Source organism: Crotalus tigris, unplaced genomic scaffold (assembly GCF_016545835.1).
Source record: "Crotalus tigris isolate CLP2741 ecotype Arizona unplaced genomic scaffold, ASM1654583v1 scf7180000017614.5298720, whole genome shotgun sequence".
NCBI lineage: Eukaryota > Metazoa > Chordata > Lepidosauria > Squamata > Viperidae > Crotalus > Crotalus tigris.
The window spans coordinates 2,331,394-2,350,142 of NW_024096513.1; positions in this window are offsets into that span (position 1 = coordinate 2,331,394).

An 18,749-nucleotide genomic window follows, 5' to 3' on the forward strand; every position below is an offset into this window, starting at 1 on the left:
TAAGCTTTTAATTATGCATTAGAATGTATTAATCATATGACATTTCAAATGTGTTGGTTTTCCACCCATATTTTATTCCTTATATTTGTTTTTTAATTGTAATATCTATTTCCTTTATTTTTAAAAATCTCTCTCTCTTTCCCTTCTCCCTTCCTCTCTCTCCCTCTCTCTCTCTCTCTCTCTCTTTGTATCTATCTATCTATCCATCCATCTCTCTCTCTCTTTTAATTATATATATAATTAAAAGGGTTTGGCCTTGGGAAAGGAGAAGAGAGCCATGAAACAATACAGAAGAAAGTGAGCAAGTCAATCCGGGAAAAGAGGAGAGCACGAGAAAGAAGCCCTCTTTTTGACGGAGTGAAACTAAAAGTAAAGTTTTGCACTATTTCAAGAGAAACGTGCTACCCATTTCCTATGATAACCTCAGTCCTGAAACTCAAGTCCTTCTGCTTCTACAGACTTTCCTCAACTGGTATACAGCAAATTTCCAGCAGTTCTGGACCGCTGTTCCTTAGCCCTGCTGCTGAGTTTCTCTGACTGCCTTTCCCAAAAGATCAGCAAAGGTCTCAGAGGGGAGGGGCTGTGGAGACCATCCTCAGTAGGTCCTGCCTGAGCCGGGGAGAAGGAGGCATTCCTGCCCTGGGAAGCAGCTGTCATTGTTATGAATGCTGGGCAGCATCACACTAGTGGGGTCATTATATTTTATTTAAACAAGAAATGATGAGTGTGAATCCTCCTCCTCACCACAAATGCAAAGAGAGTCAGTCCTTCCTATAATTTTACAGCTCATCAGTGATACATCCTAATGAAACAACGGTGTTCATCAGCACTAGCCCAAGGGGCAAAATATTGTGGGGACTGTGGGGAATCAAGCTGACATTCTATTTCCTTGTTTTGTCCTCTTTTTTCCTTCTCTTAGGGCCAAAAGGACAATGCAGCCACAGCTCTGCTCGAGCCCTGCTGGTCATGGGCAAGGTGGATCTGGGGGTAGGCCAGACCTAGTTCTCCCCCTTCATATATATGGGGTTTCCCTGAGTGTTCAGGTGTGGGGCGGGGTGGGGCGGGGTGGGGCGGGCCCCTCCCTCCCGTTCTCCCTCCCGTTTGCCTTTAACACTGAGATCAAAGAAAAATCTGACCTGGAGATTTGGCCCAAGAACACGTGAACTGAGAATGAAGCTATGCAACACCAAAAAGGGCCATAATAATATTAAGAAAGATGTAACAGTGTTTTGGGCAAAAGGCTTGCAGATTCAGGCAGTTAATTAACATTCACTAAGGGAACAGTCTGTACCGAGTGAATTAATCTCATCTGCAATTCTCCAGCCTGTTCCCAGCACTCTGCCAGCATGCTGAATCCTGAATGAGGCACTGGCCCAGCTGCAGATGGGAGGCTGCTGCCAAGGCTACCGAAATATTCCTATCTTGCTTCCTTAATAGCTTCTGTCAGTATCAGTGACAGGCGGGGCATTAAGTCTTTGGCAACATTGGAAGGATTATTCAAACGCACAATGTTCATATCCTGCTATGGCCGCCTCCCCCCTTGAGATTCCAAGGGGGGTAATGGGGGTCTTCCTCCATTTTCAACTTCCTTCTCTCTTCCGCCAAGGCCAGCCCAGAAGAGTTCTCCCTGCAAACCTGGCCGGACCTGGCCAGCTTCATGAGGCGTTTGCAGCTCATGCAGAGATTAATCTTCCTTTTGATGGCTTTCTGGTGTGGCCCGTTGCCTCCCCCCACTCCAAAGGATGCATCGGTTCACATGGACACTTAACAACTGGCTCCTATATCTGACCTGATGTGCTGGGGTCATGTGACCCCCCTTTTGCAGCCTTCTGATAAGCAAAGTTAATGGGGAAGCCAGATTCACTTAACAACCTTGCTATTAACTTAGCAACTGCCGTGATTCGCTTAACAACACTGGCAACAAAGGTGGTAAAATGGGACAAAATTCACTTAGAACTGTCTCGCTTAACAGCAGAAATGTTCTGCTCAGTTGTGTTCATAAGTTGAGCACGACCTGCATTTCCCTCGCCTGGCCTTCTAGGATGCTGGCTTAGCTCCCCGCCTGAGAATGGAAACCAGAGATGAGCAAAAGGGAAAAGTATTTGGCCTGAGATAAAAGCAGGCAAATGTCCCTTTTGTTTTTGACAAGGGCTGGGAAAGGCGCGGGGGGGGGGGGGTGGCTGCTTGGGTCAGCCAAACAGGGGAACCTAATCCACTTCTCGCTAGTTACTCTGGCTGTCTCCCTGTTAAATGGAATAGGCTATTGATTTTTGCCTCACTTCCAGCCAATGTATTTTCCATCACAGCCCCTGAGTAGAATAAAACAAAAGCGCTCCTGATTAACTATCCTGCCATTCAGACAGAGAAGCACGTGGCAGGCCGAAGGTGGGGGGGAAGGGGGGTAAGGCAGGCTGTGAGCTGGCTGCAAACACGCTCTAGCCCCTGCCTTCCTGGCAGCCAAAGAACGAGGGGTGCCTCTAGGCAGAATAACAGAATATTCCACATACAGTTACTCTATATTTAGTAGAATAACAAAATAACAGATCTGGAAGAGACCTTGGAGGTCTTCTAGTCCAGCCCCCTGCTCATGTAGGAGACCCTAAGCCATAAATGAATGACTTGGGATGGATTTGCATAACAGTTTAGCATCAAACACAAACACACACAGTCAGGCCAAAGGAACTGAGAACAACACAACAGTTACTTTAGAGTGGTGTCTATACTGTTGTCCGCCTATAGATAGAAACTTTGCCAGACTAAAGCAACTGTCCAAGTAACCATCAGGCACGCCCTGGGAAAGGCTAGGGAGGGTCCCCCCTCACCCTCTTCCTGGGTACTAAAAATTCCAAGCCACATTGTCTTTTTTTTTGCTTTCTGGGAAAGAGCCCCTCACTCTTGCAACTGTCTGTCTCTCTGTCTGTCTGTCTCTCCGTCTCTCACACACACACTAATCAAGTACTAACTGACCCCTTAAGTTTGGATAAGGATATTGTGAGAACACAGCCAGCATAAGAGACAAGATAAGATAATGAAATGCATGAAACTGTTATTATTTAAAAAACTGCAAACTTGAAACAAGGTAAACATCTACATATGCAAATTTCATTACGGAGAAGGTTGAGCTGTGCCCAAGTCGTGTGCGAAGGTGGTGATTCCAGCCACACCCCTGACAATTTTCTTGTACACAAATGATGTTTTGAAAATAACTCATATGAAACAGATAAAAAAAATTGCATCCTGTCAGTCTAGGATGGCAGTGGTGATGTCAAATAATTTTATTACATTTTCTTCAAAGGATATAAGAATCACATTTGACTCTTCGTTTAAGAACATAATAAAATATCCCTCCTAAAAAAGATTTTTTTTCATTTTTAAATGTTAACTATCATCAAATCTATGTGATAAAATTTGATTTTTCTCCATCTCCTGCAAAAAGTCTACAAAGGGCTTCTAATTATAGATGAATTTCTTCAGTGATTTTTCTGTCAGGAGGGGCATTAATTTAGCTGTCATTGTCAGTTCTGCCATTGTTATTCATCATTCTTCTGTGGTGGTTATGGCAGGATTCTCCCAACGCTGAGCATATAAAAGTTGTGCTGCTATTATCATATATAACTATAAAGCACCATGTGATTTTTCAAATGTTTTAAACCCTAACCAAACAGTTTCCAGTTTGAATTGTACACTAATTTTCAAGATTTTTTTGAATTGCATTATTAATTTCCATCCAATATGGCTTAGCTCTTTGACAAGTTCACCAAAGGTGATAAAAGCTTCCTATTTGAGTTTTACATTTCTAGCAACTCTCTAGGGATGCTTTATACATCTTAGCCAATTTATCTAAGGATAACTACCATCTATAGATCATTTTGTACAAGCTCTCTTTGAAGTTATAACATAATGTAAATTTTAGTCTCTTTATCCACATGCAACTGTTTTCCAAAGCACCTGAAGGCAGGACAAGAAACAATGGATGGAAACTAATCAAAGAGAGAAGCAACCTAGGACTAAGGAGAAAATTCCTAATGGTAAATCAGCCAATGGGATAGCTTGCCTTCAGAAGCTGTGCATGCTCCATCACTGGAGGCTTTCAAAAAGAGACTGGACAACCATTTGTCTGAAATGCTTGAGCAGGCGATTGGACTAGGACAGGAGTCCCCAGCCGCTGGGCTACGTCCCACCAGTGGGACATGCACTGTTTGCAACCAGGCTGCAGAAACTGCAGGCAAGCACACACACATGCAGAAGTGCACAGGCATCCCTGCTTGTGCAAACAGCAGAAAAGCACATGTACACATGCTCCATTTGCATGAGCGGCATCTATGCGTGCCCACTGCACGCACAAATGGAATTGCACGTGCACGCTTGCCACCCTCTCACGCAGAACCTTCCCCTCTCTCCCCACCCCCCACTGGTCTGCAAAGCCAGAAAGGTTGGGGAACTCTGGACTAGAAGACCTCCAAGGTCCCTTCCAACTCCTACTGCATTCTGTTTTCCCACTGATCAGTTGGTCTGCTATATTGCATTTTTTTTGCCAAGTTATTATACAGTTTTTAACTAATTGGTCTTCCATTTTCAATTTTAATAAAAATTTATGCATTTTAATGGTGAGGTATTTATCATTTGAACGCAGTTCCATTTCAAAAATGGTTTTATCAGGTTCAAAATTGTACAGTGTCTTATTGGTTTCATATCTTTCTGTGAATTGCCAATATGAAAGCCATTTGGCAATTGGAGCCTTTTAGGTAGCTACAAACTAGGAAAATGCCAAAGCACAACGTTTTGTGAGCAGGATTCCCCTATGGAAAGGTTTCTCCTCCCTCTGAAGCAGACGCTCTGGGATGCCTCCCTCTGCCTCTTGACCCCCGCAACCCTCACCCTGTGAGGTGGGCTAGGTTAAGAGTTCAGGTAGACCTCAACTTACAACAGTCGATTTAGTGAACAATCAAAGTTACAACAGCACTGAAAAAGCGACTTACGGCTGTTTTTCACTCTGACAAACCTTTGCAGCGTCCCCAGTGATCAAAATTCAGACGCTTGGCAACTGACCCATATTTATGATGCTCGCAGTGTCATGTGATCCTCTTTTGCGACCTTCTGACAAGTCAAGCCAATGGGGAAGCCACATTCACTTAACAACCATGTTACTACTATAACTGAACAACTGCAGTGTTCTCTCAACAACTGTGGCAAGAAAAGTCGTAAAATGGGACAAAACTCACTTAACAACTTGTATATTGAGGAGTGCCTGTGTATGACCGATACACAGGTCACTGGGAGGACCAAACCCTGCTATTGCAGGCCTTCTTTTGACAGTCTCTCTCTCTCCCCCCCCCCCGGCTTCTTTTGTCTCATGTTTGCATGCCAATGAACAGCCTGGCACAGTCAATCCTGCCTGATGCCTGTTTATTTGCCTGTCAGTTAGCATCTCTGGCAACCTGTCATTCAGGACAATACAGCCGTGAGCAGAAGCGCTTTAGCATGTGACAGTTGCTTTCTGAACTATAGCACATTTTTGTGCCTTATTTTCACCGATTTTCAACTGGAATGGGTGGGGCTCATTTCCCTTTGTCAAAATTATTATTGTAGGATGTTCCCCCATCTAGTTTTGGAGTGGAGGATAAATCTGGGCTGCTACATTATTTTAACGTGCTGAAAAAGCTCTTAGAAAGAAACATTGCTACCAAATTTAATTTATTTAGCAAGCATTGTTTTTCATAAAACAAAAAGCAGATTTCTAGGCTTTATGGCTAGGAATATAAGTTAGAAAGCAGGTTGGAAATATGTGAGCAAATCTTAAGTCAACAGAAGAGTAGCCACACCAGGATGTTGTTGGTGTTGAAGACACAGGTGCCCTGCCCTTATCCCTCAACCTGCAGGTTTTTCTGAAGTTGTGGAAGACACAAAATTCTGCTGTAAATCAAGCCCCATTATGTTCATATCAAAGAGGCTCCAACATTCTGTTCTTTTGTATGTTCCATCCTTCTTTTTGATATGATTTTTTTAAGGGGGAGAGATGATATATGCATTCATCAGAGGCCAATTTTCTTCCTCGTCTTTCACCTGGCCTCAGAATTACAAGTGGAGCAAACGCTTCTGAAAATTGAAAATCTGAAAAATCATTGACATCTGAATTTAAAAATAAAAATATGACGTCTGTGTTTGCAACTGCAGAGGGCTTTGCAGTCTTTGAAAAGTCAAAGATAAAAAGATTGCAGCATTTTTGCCAAACAAAGGATTTCTTTCAACCATCCAGCAATAGTCACAGCAGATGGCAGCGCTCACCTTACCTTGGCCAAGCTAGGAACAAAATTGGAACTCTTCGGGAACCCACCAAGGATGGCAGGATTGGCCTGGAAGGAAGTAGATGGAGAATCTTGAGCAACAAAAATAGTTAGGGGGCTGGAGACTAAGACATATGAAGAATGGTTGAAGGAATTGGGTTTGTCTAGTCTACTGGAAAAAAACCCTCAGGGGTGACAGGATAGCAGTGCCCCAACAGTTGAAGAGCTGCCACAAAGGAGAGGGGGTCAAGCTATTCTCCAAAGCACCTGAAGGCAGGACAAGGAGTAACAGACTGAAACTAAGCAAGGAGAGAAGCAATTTAGAACTAAGAAGAAATTTCCCGACAGTGAGAACAATCAACCAGTGGAATGGCTTGCCTCCAAAAGTTGTGGGTGTACCATCACTGGAGGTTTTCAAGAAGAGATTGGACAATCATTTGTTTGAAATGGTATAGGGTTTCCTGCTTGAGCAAGGGGCTGGACTAGAAGACCTCCAAGGTTCCTTTCAACTCTGTTATTCTGTTACTCAATAGTAATTATTAAAAAAAAAGGAAATGGTTAAATTGAACCTGAATCAGTAGGAAGATCCACTAGTTGTCAGTGAGGGCTTAAGAAGGGATAGAGGGAGGGCCCTGAGAATCCTGGCTTCAGAAAACTCAAACAAGGGGATGCTGGGAGCCCTCTCCAGAGACTGGAAAAGAGGCTGCCCCAAGGAAGTGGATGCTCCATCCCCTCTCATTCCAGAGAGCAAGGCAGGGAATCCTGGACTGAAGATACAGGGACATGAGTCCTGTTGAGCTTTAACAGGAAGAGAAGCACCCAAAGGCTGCAGTAGTCACCATCAGGGGAGCCTCCCTCTGGTAGGGACCTGCAGGAGGCACACGGAGGCTGGGACACCCTTCCTCTTTCTGAGTCTTCTAACTAGCCAACCTCACAAGGCGCAAAGTAAAGCGAGGGAAAGGAAGGATAGGGAGAACCCTACTGGCCACTGAACCACCTCGAAGATGGAGGAGGATATAAATATGCATGGTCAAAAGAGGGCAGCCGTTTTCTGGCATATTGGATCACTCAGTAAACCCTCCCTGTCCCCTTGACCCCCGCTCCTTAAACAACGTGAAAAGCACTAAGTCTAGAAGGTTGCTGGCTCCATAGAGCTTGACATGAGTTGTCTGATGGATTTCCCTCACAGTGCCAGCCCCCCTCCACCCCTGCCCCATAAATTGAGGGAGGGAGCTGTGATCATTCCTGGAAATATCCTAGATTGTGTCATTAGCAAAACCAGACCACGGTAAGAGAAAGCTAAAGCCCCCGTATCTTTCATGAGTCTATTAAGATGTACAGTAATTTGCATTCTTTTTTCAGGCTTCTGTTTCCTTCCAGCGTTCTCAGGGGATTGGCAAATTAACTGAAGGGAACTAGATGTCTGATGACATCTAGTTAGTGAGCATCTTATTGAAAGAATCAGGAAACTTTTCTTTTGGGGACAGGTTGGGAAGAAGTAGAGAGACTTAACCTGGTCTGGCTTAGCATTACTGAGCAGCCTGGGCAGAAGTAGCCCAACCTTTGAAAATGGTCCTCTGAGATATACCTTTTCATTTCCAGAGGACTAGTCTTTGCTACCTGTTTAAATCCTAAGGAGCTTATATCCGAGAAAACAGTGTCAGAAGCTGATACTAATCTTGGACGACACATAGGTGTGTTGGAGACGGCTCCCGAGAGTCCCTTCGACTGCAAAGAGATCCGTCAATATTAAAGGAAATCAACCCTGACTGTCTCTTCGGAAGGACAAATACTGAGGCTGAAGCTCAAACACCTTGGCCATCTAATGAGAAGAGAGGACTTCTTGGAAAAGACCCCGATGAGGTTGGGACAGATGGAAGGCAAAAGGAGATGGGGACGATGGTTGGATAGTGTAATGAACATAAATTTGGGCAGACTCTGGGGGATAGTGGAGGATGGGGGTGGGGGGCTTGCTATGGTCCACAGAGTCATGGAGAGTCGGACCCGCCTAAGTTACTGAACAATAACAAAGATATAAATGAGGAAGATCAAGTGAAGGTGGCTCCTGGTTAGCCAAAGAGCAGATGAGGGAATTGTTAGCCATTTTGTCTGCTTTCTAACCCACCCCAAGAGTCGCTGTCTATGTAACCCAGAAGAAACCTCTATCTTTATGGCTCGGTGAAGCCAGGATGAGTGCTTTACTGGGATCAAAGCCTCAGTGAAGAAGCATTCCTTCAAGGCTATTCCATGGAGTAAAGCAGGGAGGATTAGCCTGGCTCAGCTGTAGTAAAGCCGCAGCTTTAAAGGCCTCCACTTGTCTCCTGGGCATATAATGCCGGAGGGCAGAAGACATTTGTGCAGGTGCTAGAAATCTGCAGGTGCAGATTACAGAAATCTGAAGACTGTAGTAATGGTAACAATGGCAGACTTCAACTACACAAATATCCGTTGGAAAACTAACTTAGCCGAAGTGGCAAGCCCCCCCCCCCCAAATTTCTCAGGATTTGCAAGACAAGAAACAATGGATGGAGAGAAGTAACCTGAAATTAAGGAGAAACTTCTTAACAGTGAAAACAATGAAACAGTGGAACAGCTTGCCTACAGAAGCTGTGGGTGCTTCATCACTGGAGGTTTTTAAGAAAAGACTGGGCAGCCATCTGTCTGAAATGGTAGAGGGTCTCCTGCTTTAGCAAGGGGTTGGACTAGAAGATCTCCAAGGATCCTTCTAGCTCTATTCTGATTGATCGATCGATCAATTGACTTCCCCATGTTGACTGGGGAATTCTGGCAGCTGAAGTCTGCAAGTCTTATAATTGCCAAGTTTTGAGACCCCTATTCTAATACAAGCATGCCTCCAGTTTTAAATCAGGAAGGAGATGCCTTAGCCGTCTAGGATTCAGAGAAAATGGTTGAGGGGTAGCAGAAATTAAGCTCAAAGACAGAGACCCACTACTTCTCCTGGTTTATGCTCCCAGTGTTTCTCCTATAGTGAAGTACTTCGGTGGCTTCTGCCATGCATAGATGTTATGAAACGGTGAGGCTGGGGAGGGGGGCTGGGCAGAATCAGCATCCTATCCTGCTGGCAAAGCAGAACATCAAGTCAACGCTGGAAGCACCGAGCAGAAGCTCTCAAAGGCCGCAGCCTCAACCCTCCTTTCCCTTGTCCCCAGTGAAATGGCAACCCCTGCTCTCAGCTCCACTTCAAGAAATTTCTGGGCTTCACTAAATTGCATCAACAGCTCCCTGTAAATATTCCGTCTTTCTTCTCCGTTGCGCTGCATTGATTAAGGAGGCCTGTATAAGTGAGATAAAGTTTCCCCACATTCATTTTAATAACTTCCTGTCTTGCTGGCATGAAATGTGATCAGACTTTTGAAGAAGAGTGGTGTGAAGTCAAGAAGCCTTGTTGTCCCAATCCCTTGTAACTAGGAACAAAACGGAAAGAATGAATAGTTGGGGACAATGAGGCCTCAATAGTAGCTACTCAGTTTCACCCCCACTCCAGCTTCTTCCCTGGTTCTGAGTTGGGTGAAAGTTGAAACTGCTGAGGAATCTTGCAAGATACTTCTTTCCACCTACATCAATGGAAGGGTTGCGTTGTGTCATTTGTTTCTAATTAACCTCAGAGTAGCTTCGGTAGCTTCCTTGAGGTTAAGGTAGGCTTAACCTCAAGGTAGGCTGTGGTGGTATGGACATGTGGTCAGAGCTGGTGTGGAATTCATCGTGAGGCAGGCACTTGCACTCAGCCCATATGGCCGGTGGCCCCCAAGGGTGACTGAAAAAGTGACGGATGGGCTACCTGCACGAAGATCTGAGGGTTGTAGGCCTATGCCCTGCTGATGCTGCAGACGGGATAAAGTGGCGGGTGAAATGCAAAACTGCCCTCCCTGCAATACGCCAGGAAGAACACAAAGAACAAGAAGAAGAACCTCAAGGGAGCTTTGGAGGCTGCAGCCAACACTGGAAATTGATGAGGTACCGAAAGGGCAGCTCTTGTCTCTGGGGAGCACTGCTAAGTCGAGGAGTAGCTGAAGGTGAGCTTCATGATGGCTGCACACCATTTCTTTTGGCACTGCAGCCCCAACTCTTTGTTCTGTTCTCACACAGTGGACTTGGTTGCTGGCCACTGCTGTGCATAATTGATGGGGGGGGGGAAGGGCTGACTTGCAAGAGAAGATTGTTCTCCTGCACAACCGGTTAAGGTCTTTGCAGGGGATAAAGGTGCTTTAACTCTGAAGAAGAGAGGAATGGGAAAAGATGAATTTGGGACGAGGAACAGTGATGCCGTTACTGCTGGGCTGGCTTCATCCTAGGATCCTTTTTTTTACGGCATCATCTTGGTCTTGAGTTTGGCTTGTATTTGTCTGAGTAAAGTCCTCCAGGTAAAGAGCAGAGCAGCAGAGAAGCCCCTATTCTGCTGGAGGCAAGATTATTAATGAGACAACGTAAAAAGTACAGCAACCTGATGGCTGGGGAGCTGCTGAATAGGAACCAGGAGAGATTACAGCTTGCTGGGTTGTGTTGAACACCATACAAACACAATGAAACATTGTTCCAGTGCTAAATATCCTTGTCAATTCCCCCTTTTCTTATTCTTGGATTAATGGCACTTGGCAGGCTAAAACAAAGCCGCTTGCTTTTATGCAAAGGGCTGTTTCTCCTGTGATCTGGGCACCGTTGTCTGCTGTCAATCATTCAGTAGGCCCTCTTTCTAGGGGACAAAGGAGTTGCCAAAGGAGGCAGGCCAGGGCTGTTTTAAAGGCAAAGTACTGGCAAGGTGAATAAGCTATTAGGAGCAAGAGATCCCACGAGGTTCAGTATATATATATATATACTCTCTGCTCCTGTTCAGCATCTCCATGAAGCCTTTGGGTGAGGACATCTGCTGCAATGGGGTGAGGTCTCATCAATATGCTGACTGGCTGCTCCCTATGATCTCCTGGGGAGGCTTTTTCCAAGTCTCCAGAGCGAGGGAGCGCCATACTTGATTCCCACAATGCCTGTACATTTCTCTTCAAATGTTCTTATATTTTTTTTTTGTTACCCATGTAGTGGGTAGGCAGCGTTTTAAGGTTTTCAACGAACAATAAATAAAACACGCTTGTGACCGGCACTAATTAAATTTGGATCAGGCAAAATGAAGTTTACATCGACATTTCCAAGTGTTCTCTTTCCTTGTTTTGGAAACAAGAAGAGTTGGTTGGTGGGAGCCTTGTGCTCAGGTGCCAGGAGACCTGGAATTTCAGCGCACAGGTTTCTCTGAGCATTTATTCTTACACGTTAACATATTGCAGTTAAAAATGGGGAAACTATTCAGGGAGGGAGAACAAGCTGAACATATGCTGTACTGACAACACGAAAAAATATGCAAAAAAGTTGGAATAATATGCAGATCACGGTGCCTGATATTTTTAGACTGCAGATCCGTTCCTCAAGACAAGGGGCCCTGCGTAGAGGCGTGGAAGGAGGCTCTCTGCTGACTAGGAACACCCATGTGCCTTTCGCCGGGCCTTGGGCCTCGTACCTGCAGCCAGGTTCTGAGCTGGCCTCAGACAGTTTGGTACAGGTAGTCCTTGACTTACAACTGTTCGTTTAGTGGCAGTTCAACATTACAATAGCACTGGCCCCCCCGCCGGAGAGGATGCCCTCTCTGCACGAACGGAAGTGGGGGAAGAAAGGGCGAACAGGTGCAAATGTCATTTTGGCAACTGCAGGTAGAAAACAGTGACGCAACTTGCATCACATGTGTTCTCTTTGGTATCCAGTATTTTCTCACATCCCTCTGTGTGTGTGTGGGCACATGGATTCTTATGTCTATTGACTTACCTATAGCAAACTATGGGAAGAAATTGCCAACATCTTAAAGGTGATTTACGGGTAGCTTGTAAAACTCAGTGCTGTAATTTGGCATATGGTTTTCTACAGGCTATGATTTAAGGTTTGTTTGGGGATCATTTCACTGGCCTCTTGCTTGATCAACTTCATCTCCCACAAACTGAAGTTTAGCCAGCCAGCCAGATAGCAGAGTTGTTTATTGCAAGCTGTATAATCTGTAGCGATGGGAGGAGCCATTGCAATACATTAAATGTCACCATAAAAACCTGGAGGGGAGGTCTACTCACGTGGAGAAGATGGCAGAGAGATGATGGGTTGCAAGGAACGGCTTAATTCATTTTTTGCATAATTGAGCCCAAAGTTTCTCCTGCTAAGTAAGACAGACGTCAGGGAGCTTTGCTCCATTTTACAACCTTTCTCGCTACAGTTGTTAAATGGATCATTAAGTAAATCTGGTGTCCCCATTAACTTTGCTTGGCTAAAGGACACAAAAGGTGACCACGTGGCCCTGGGACACTGTAACCGTCATAAATATGAGTCAGTTGCCAAGCGTCCAAATTTTGATCAGGTGGCTGTGCTGAAATGGCCACAGAAAAATGGTCATAAACCACTTTTTTCAGTGCCATTGTACCTTCAGTCAGTAAATAAACTGTTGTAAGTTGAAGACCACCTGTATAAGGGCCAAATATGTTTTTATTTTTAAAATATCTTTTATTGTCATTTATTGTTATTAGTATTGTATCAGAGTCAACCAGATATTCAGACTGGATTTGGCATTTTTGTCCACCTAGTGAATCTTTCCCAAGGCTCTGGGATATTAATCCTGCAGTTTAGTATATCTTACTTTTTATTGATTTTTATTGATGTAGGTTGCCTAGAACAGCCTCCCGGCAAGATAGGCAGCAAATAAATTTAAGAAATAAATAATTTAACAAATAATTTAACAAATAAATGGAGAGGGTTGGTGATGTGAAGAGGTTCAGCTGGAATGTTTTGCTCAAACGGAATTTATTGAGGCCCCAAGAAATGACCATAATTGTTATATATGCATTTAATACAAATTAATTGATTTGGTTCTATCTGTTAATGGTTTTTTTATTGCTTTGGTTTTTTTTAAATGTTGGTAGACACTTGAAGCAAGTTGTAAATGAAGATTAAGAGGCATCAAGCCCACACAGGGGAGTCAGTGGGGAAAACTAAGGTATTCTTCCCCTGAAACTAGAGCGGGCATCAGACTCTGCCACTGGGTCCCAACCGAACAGCAGGGGGCGCCCTGGTGCCCCGGGAGACTACATCTCCACCTGGAGGCAGATGCTGCTCCTATGTGATTGGACATGTCCCAAAGGCATTTGGCATGCTTGCCTCGAGCAGCCTAAGAGAGTCAGAGCTTTAAGGAAAAGAAAATGGAACCTCGTATTCAGGCCACGGAAGAGATAACAGGCTGGTGCCCCATAGGCAGCAATTCCCAGGTGCCTTCCAGTCTGCCCTGCTTTGGGACCCTCCCCTTGCTGCTGATAGGGGGAAAACCCTGCCCTTGGCTAAGAAGACCCCACAATCAACAATAGGGAGCTGGTCTCCTGCATTTGAGAAAAGATGCTCATTTTGCAGATCATCCATTTGAATGTTCTTGGTTGAAGTCTGTTTGTCAGACCCACCACTTTTGGCTTGGCACCTTGCTGGCATTCTGCCATCAACTGGGGAAAGGGGGGAGAACAAATGGGCAATAAAGCTGTATACCTTTAGGATGAGAAATCGGGAGGGAGGAATTGACAGTTGAGGAAGAACAGAGCGCTTTGGAATCAGTCTGTGCCGGCACCTTCAAGGCCATTTACCCTGAGAGTGGAATTTGATCAGCCCAAACATTCGGCTGCACATGGATGGACCATGAGGGGAGGGCTGGGCAATCAAGCAGTTAGTTTTGTATACTTCAGATTCCGCCTGACTTTACTGCAACCAGCATCTCTTAGTAAAAGTGCTTTTTCACTTGAACCAAAAGAGTTGATAATTTTACTTTCCTAGGAGATTAGACTGAGGCAGTTCTGACACTGTTGCTTGTCCTGCTTTTAAGGGTCAGGTCTGTGGTTTCCTAATGAAATTCACAAGGTTTTTTTTAAATTAACTTGTTTTCTATTTATAGCGCCATCATATCTGGTCTGCAAAATTGCAGAATATCACTAGATGGCAGCAAAGAGCTAGAGTTCTTTGGGGGTCTCTTTGATGCCATCTAGTGGTCAGTCTGTTTGTACTACATAGTGGACAGCCCTGCAACAATACAACTCTCTGCTATCTTGATGACATTTTTTCCACTGTTTAGATTAGAAATATTTTTTTCCTCCAGTAGAATAAAGCAGTGTAGGGGGTGGGGTGGAGAAGTTGCTTGAAGAAATTCTATTTTCCATTTAGATTGTTCCTTAATCCTTAACACATTTTTAATAGGGCTCTCTTGCAGCAAATGTGCCTTGCTTGAAACAATAGACCTTGGTGATGATAAATGAGTCCAACTTTAAGAAAAATGTATATTGCTTCATGCCTGTCTTTTCCGGTCTTTTCCCTAGATTGAATAAACTGTGTGCTTCAGCTTTTTAATATTCAGAGTTTAAACAAAATAGTCATCCTGTCAAGTGTTTTTAATCAGTCAATGTAATTTTAAGTAATCAGGAATGTTTCATTTATTTACTGAGAGGGGAAAACAAGTCTAAAAAGTTTACCCAAAGTATTCAGAGTGCCAAAATCTTCCTCCATAATTTCTGTTGTTTGTCTTTTTTCTCCTCCCCATTTTCCCCACTGAGTTTATATAATACTGTATGGCATACCATTTGCAGTAAAAAAAAAAAAAACAATTGAAAAGTTCAAGTCAAATGACTTTTAAATGTTTCTTAAATTGTCTTTCATAACATTTCCCCTGAGGTTTTTGGATAGCAAGCTGTTCTGATAGACAAAAAAGCATCTATCGCTCTGTCAATGAAAACATCCCCCATCACCAATGGCAAGCACAGATTCAATCATTCAATTTTTATTACAGTCACAGACCATCATTACAAATAAAAGCATTAAAAAACAATAATAGAAAAATAAAGGAAAAACAGACATCATATATAACGATTAGTGGTGGATTATCAGTGAGCAGTTATATTCTGCCTAATTTTTGCATACAGTATAACAAAATTTGGCCACATTCAAAGAAACTACTTCCTACTCATCAGACAACAGCCCAGATTCAGTTGGGAAGAATAGAATAGAATAGAATAGAACAGAACAGAACAGAACAGAACAGAATAGAATAGAATAGAATCCTAGAGCTGGAAGAAGACTTTGGAGGTCTTCTAGTCCAAGTCACTGCTCGCGTTGTCCAACTTCTTCTTAAAAACCTCCAGTGATGGAGCACCTACAACTTCTGGAGGCAAATCATTCCATTGGTTAATTGTTCTTTCCATTAGGAAGTTTCTCCTTAGTTCCAGGTTGCTTCTCTCTTTGATTAGTTTCCATCTGTTGCTTCTTGTCCGGTCTTCAGGTGTTTTGGAGAACAGGTTAACCCCCTCTTCTTTATGGCAGCCCTTTCTTTCAAAAACAAAAGGAATGATTTTACAGAAAGTTGCTTTTCTCCACTCCAGGCTCCAGCAGACTGAAACTCTTCCTTTAAAATATCCTTCCTTTTCAAATTTTGATTTGTGAGTTCTTTCGTAGACATCTTTCTTTGCTACTCCATTTTGACACTAAACAACTTTTAGGCAATGTTTCTTTAATTGCTACTATAACTCCAATCACAGTGCATCCAACACGCTTCCTGCTTTCCTCCTTTTAATTACCAACTTCAGTGGACCTTGCAAAAAAGAAAGCAGGCCTGCCCATCCTTCCGTGATTAGACAGGTGTCTTACCTAAAGCATTTCTACACGGCCTGCTATTTACACAGAAATGGCTCATCAAATTATGGGAAGCAACACAAGCCTCTTCTACCTGTTTATGTGAAATTTGTAGGCTGCCTATTTAATCATTCAACATTTACATGAGTATAAAAAGCTACTACTAGTTTGTCTTAATTTTAGCACAAACACTCCCTTTTCAAACTTCGTGGTGCTTGATAATTTCATCAAATTCTGTTAAGAATAAAAAAAAAATGTGGATTCCTAATATTAATCACTGTTAAAAACTTTTCTTGGGAATTCTAAGTATTATCCTGAAATAGCCTAGAGATGGACTGGGTGACCTTTGATTTAACCTAAATTGAATTAGGTTGTTTCTTAATCCCATCATGTCTTCCTCCTCCTTGTTTCATGCTTTATTCAGTATTTCTTAAATACATTTTTTTATTATTGATCAATGCCATAAGGTTGGAGTATTGTTTCTGCAAAAATTGCATTTTAATTAATATAACTTTGATTTGTGACTTGTATAATTATAAATCTCAGTGAGGATTCTAAATGACAAATTGGCTTCATTTATTGTTCTACAAGACAGCTGACTGGGAGGAGAAAGTTATGAATCATGCATGCCTTTGATTTTCAGAAAAGGCAGATCAGAGACTCCTTTTAAAGGAGTGCTGGGCACCAACCAGCCCTCCTCCCCCACCCCATTTTCTCTCCCTCCCCCTTTCTCTCTGGTTTGAACAGAGGCTTTGCTGTGCCCCCAAGGACCATCCTGGCTTCCCTGCCCTCCTGTCAGCTTTCTCCTCCTTTTTCCATCTGGGAAGGCTTTCCCCTGTCAGATGAGAAGATGGGGGACGAGATCACTCCAGGAAACGGTTTCATCTCTGCTCAGGAACAGAACCTCCCATTTTTGATGAGATCCTTGATGAATTGGGGAAACTCCAGCCCTGTGCAATAGCCAGCGTACCAGGGGACGGCAATGAAAGGCTGGGAATGGCAAGGGCTTCTGTAAAACCGGTGGGCAAAGTTTTGGCACCTCTCTCCTACGACCAGAAGCAGCCTCTCAGAATATCAAGGAGGCATCTTTGAATGCCCAGCCCCACAGCAAGCCAGCCTGGATGCAGCACTTGTCTTTTCGGCGGCTGATGCTGATTAAATTGTTGCTGCAGAGGAACCAACATGGCTGCTCTTTACAGTCTTGCTTTGCAGCTGTAAGATGGCTTATGGCCTCTTTAAAAACAGAAATGCAGCTGGGACACAGCTTGCCTGGCATGGATGTACAAAGGTGTTCCTAAGATTTCCCTTTTCTTTGTCATTGTTTCTTCCCTCTCTTAATTCCTGCTGAGTTCATCCAGGGCCTGAGGACCACACTCTCATTAGTGGCCTCCTGCTCCTTTTCGCCCATTCCTGCTCTAAGAAGCTTATTCATTTTTAATTTCCTGCCATTTTTATCTTTTTTTCCCCTACCGACAGAGTACAACACCTCTGTTTTGCAAGTTAAACATAAAGAAAGGAAATGAGTAAAGACCACATTCCTTTGGAGGGAGAAGTTGGAATCATAGGCCATTGACAAACTACATCGATGCAAAGGAGACATCTGGTTCTCTTGTAGACCCAGCTCCCACGTTAGCTTGTGAGAATCTGTTCCAGTTCGGGTGCTTGTCTGCATGCAAAGTGGAACTGAGCAGCCCATTATAGAGAAGAGTGGAAGCAGCAGTGGAGGCCACAGAACAACACAGTAACAGTGTTGGAAGAGACCTTGGAGGTGTTCTAATCCCTTACTTGAGCAGGAGACCCCATACCATTCTAGACAAATCTCCATTCTGGAATGCAGAAGACAAGAGCACTTGACGGGGTTGGTCCCTGCCTAGTTGCTGAAGCTTTCTTGGTATACCTTGAGTTCCCTGAATGACTCTAGCAGAAAATGAAGAGTGAAAGTCATCTAATATGGTTCAGGAAATACCATGATGATATGAACAGTGAAGCATTTATATTTGTCTGCTTTTTTTCCTTCTGCAGATTCTCATTTGGTAGCCTGAGTAATGAGGTGAAGAGATCTCCTGCAGGCTGCTATGACACCTTTAGTAAGATTCTTTGTGGATCAAATTGTTCACATTGGTTGGCTGCCACTTGAACGGAGTCTAATGAGATGACTGGGGTGATGTCTTGTGAGATTATATAGGGTGTTCTTCAGCTTCTGTAATGTGAATAAATAGAGAGGATTCTTGGCAGCATGAATTTTCCATTTCTAAACTGGATCCATTCCTGATACACACACACACAAACACACACATAGACAGAGACAGAGAGAGGGGGGGCAGCCTAGAAAAGTCAGTGCCCTCCTAAACATGTTGGCAATGTCCATTTCGCTCTCCAAGTTCATGGTGACCTAACCCTAACCCTAAGTGGAATTTTCCCCCAATGGGATTTTCCCATGTATTTTACCAGGAAACATACACAGGGCAGCCTAGAAACGTCAGTGCCCTCCTAACCATACCCAAGCACTCCGAGTTTGTTGGCGATGTCCATTTTGTTCTATGAATTCAAGGTGACCTAACCCTTAGGGTGAATTCACATGAAGAGGTGCAGCCTTCTTTGTCTTCTCAGTTTAAGCGAAACGTCTCTGGCCTCAGTTCTGTGTTATCAATTACAAGTATGGCTGGAGCTACCTCATCTTTTCCTTGCAATGAAGGGAAGAGAGGGGGTGGGAAAAGCAGTAATGTGGAACAACAGCCTCGCCCCATTCCTGAACATCTATTGAATGCT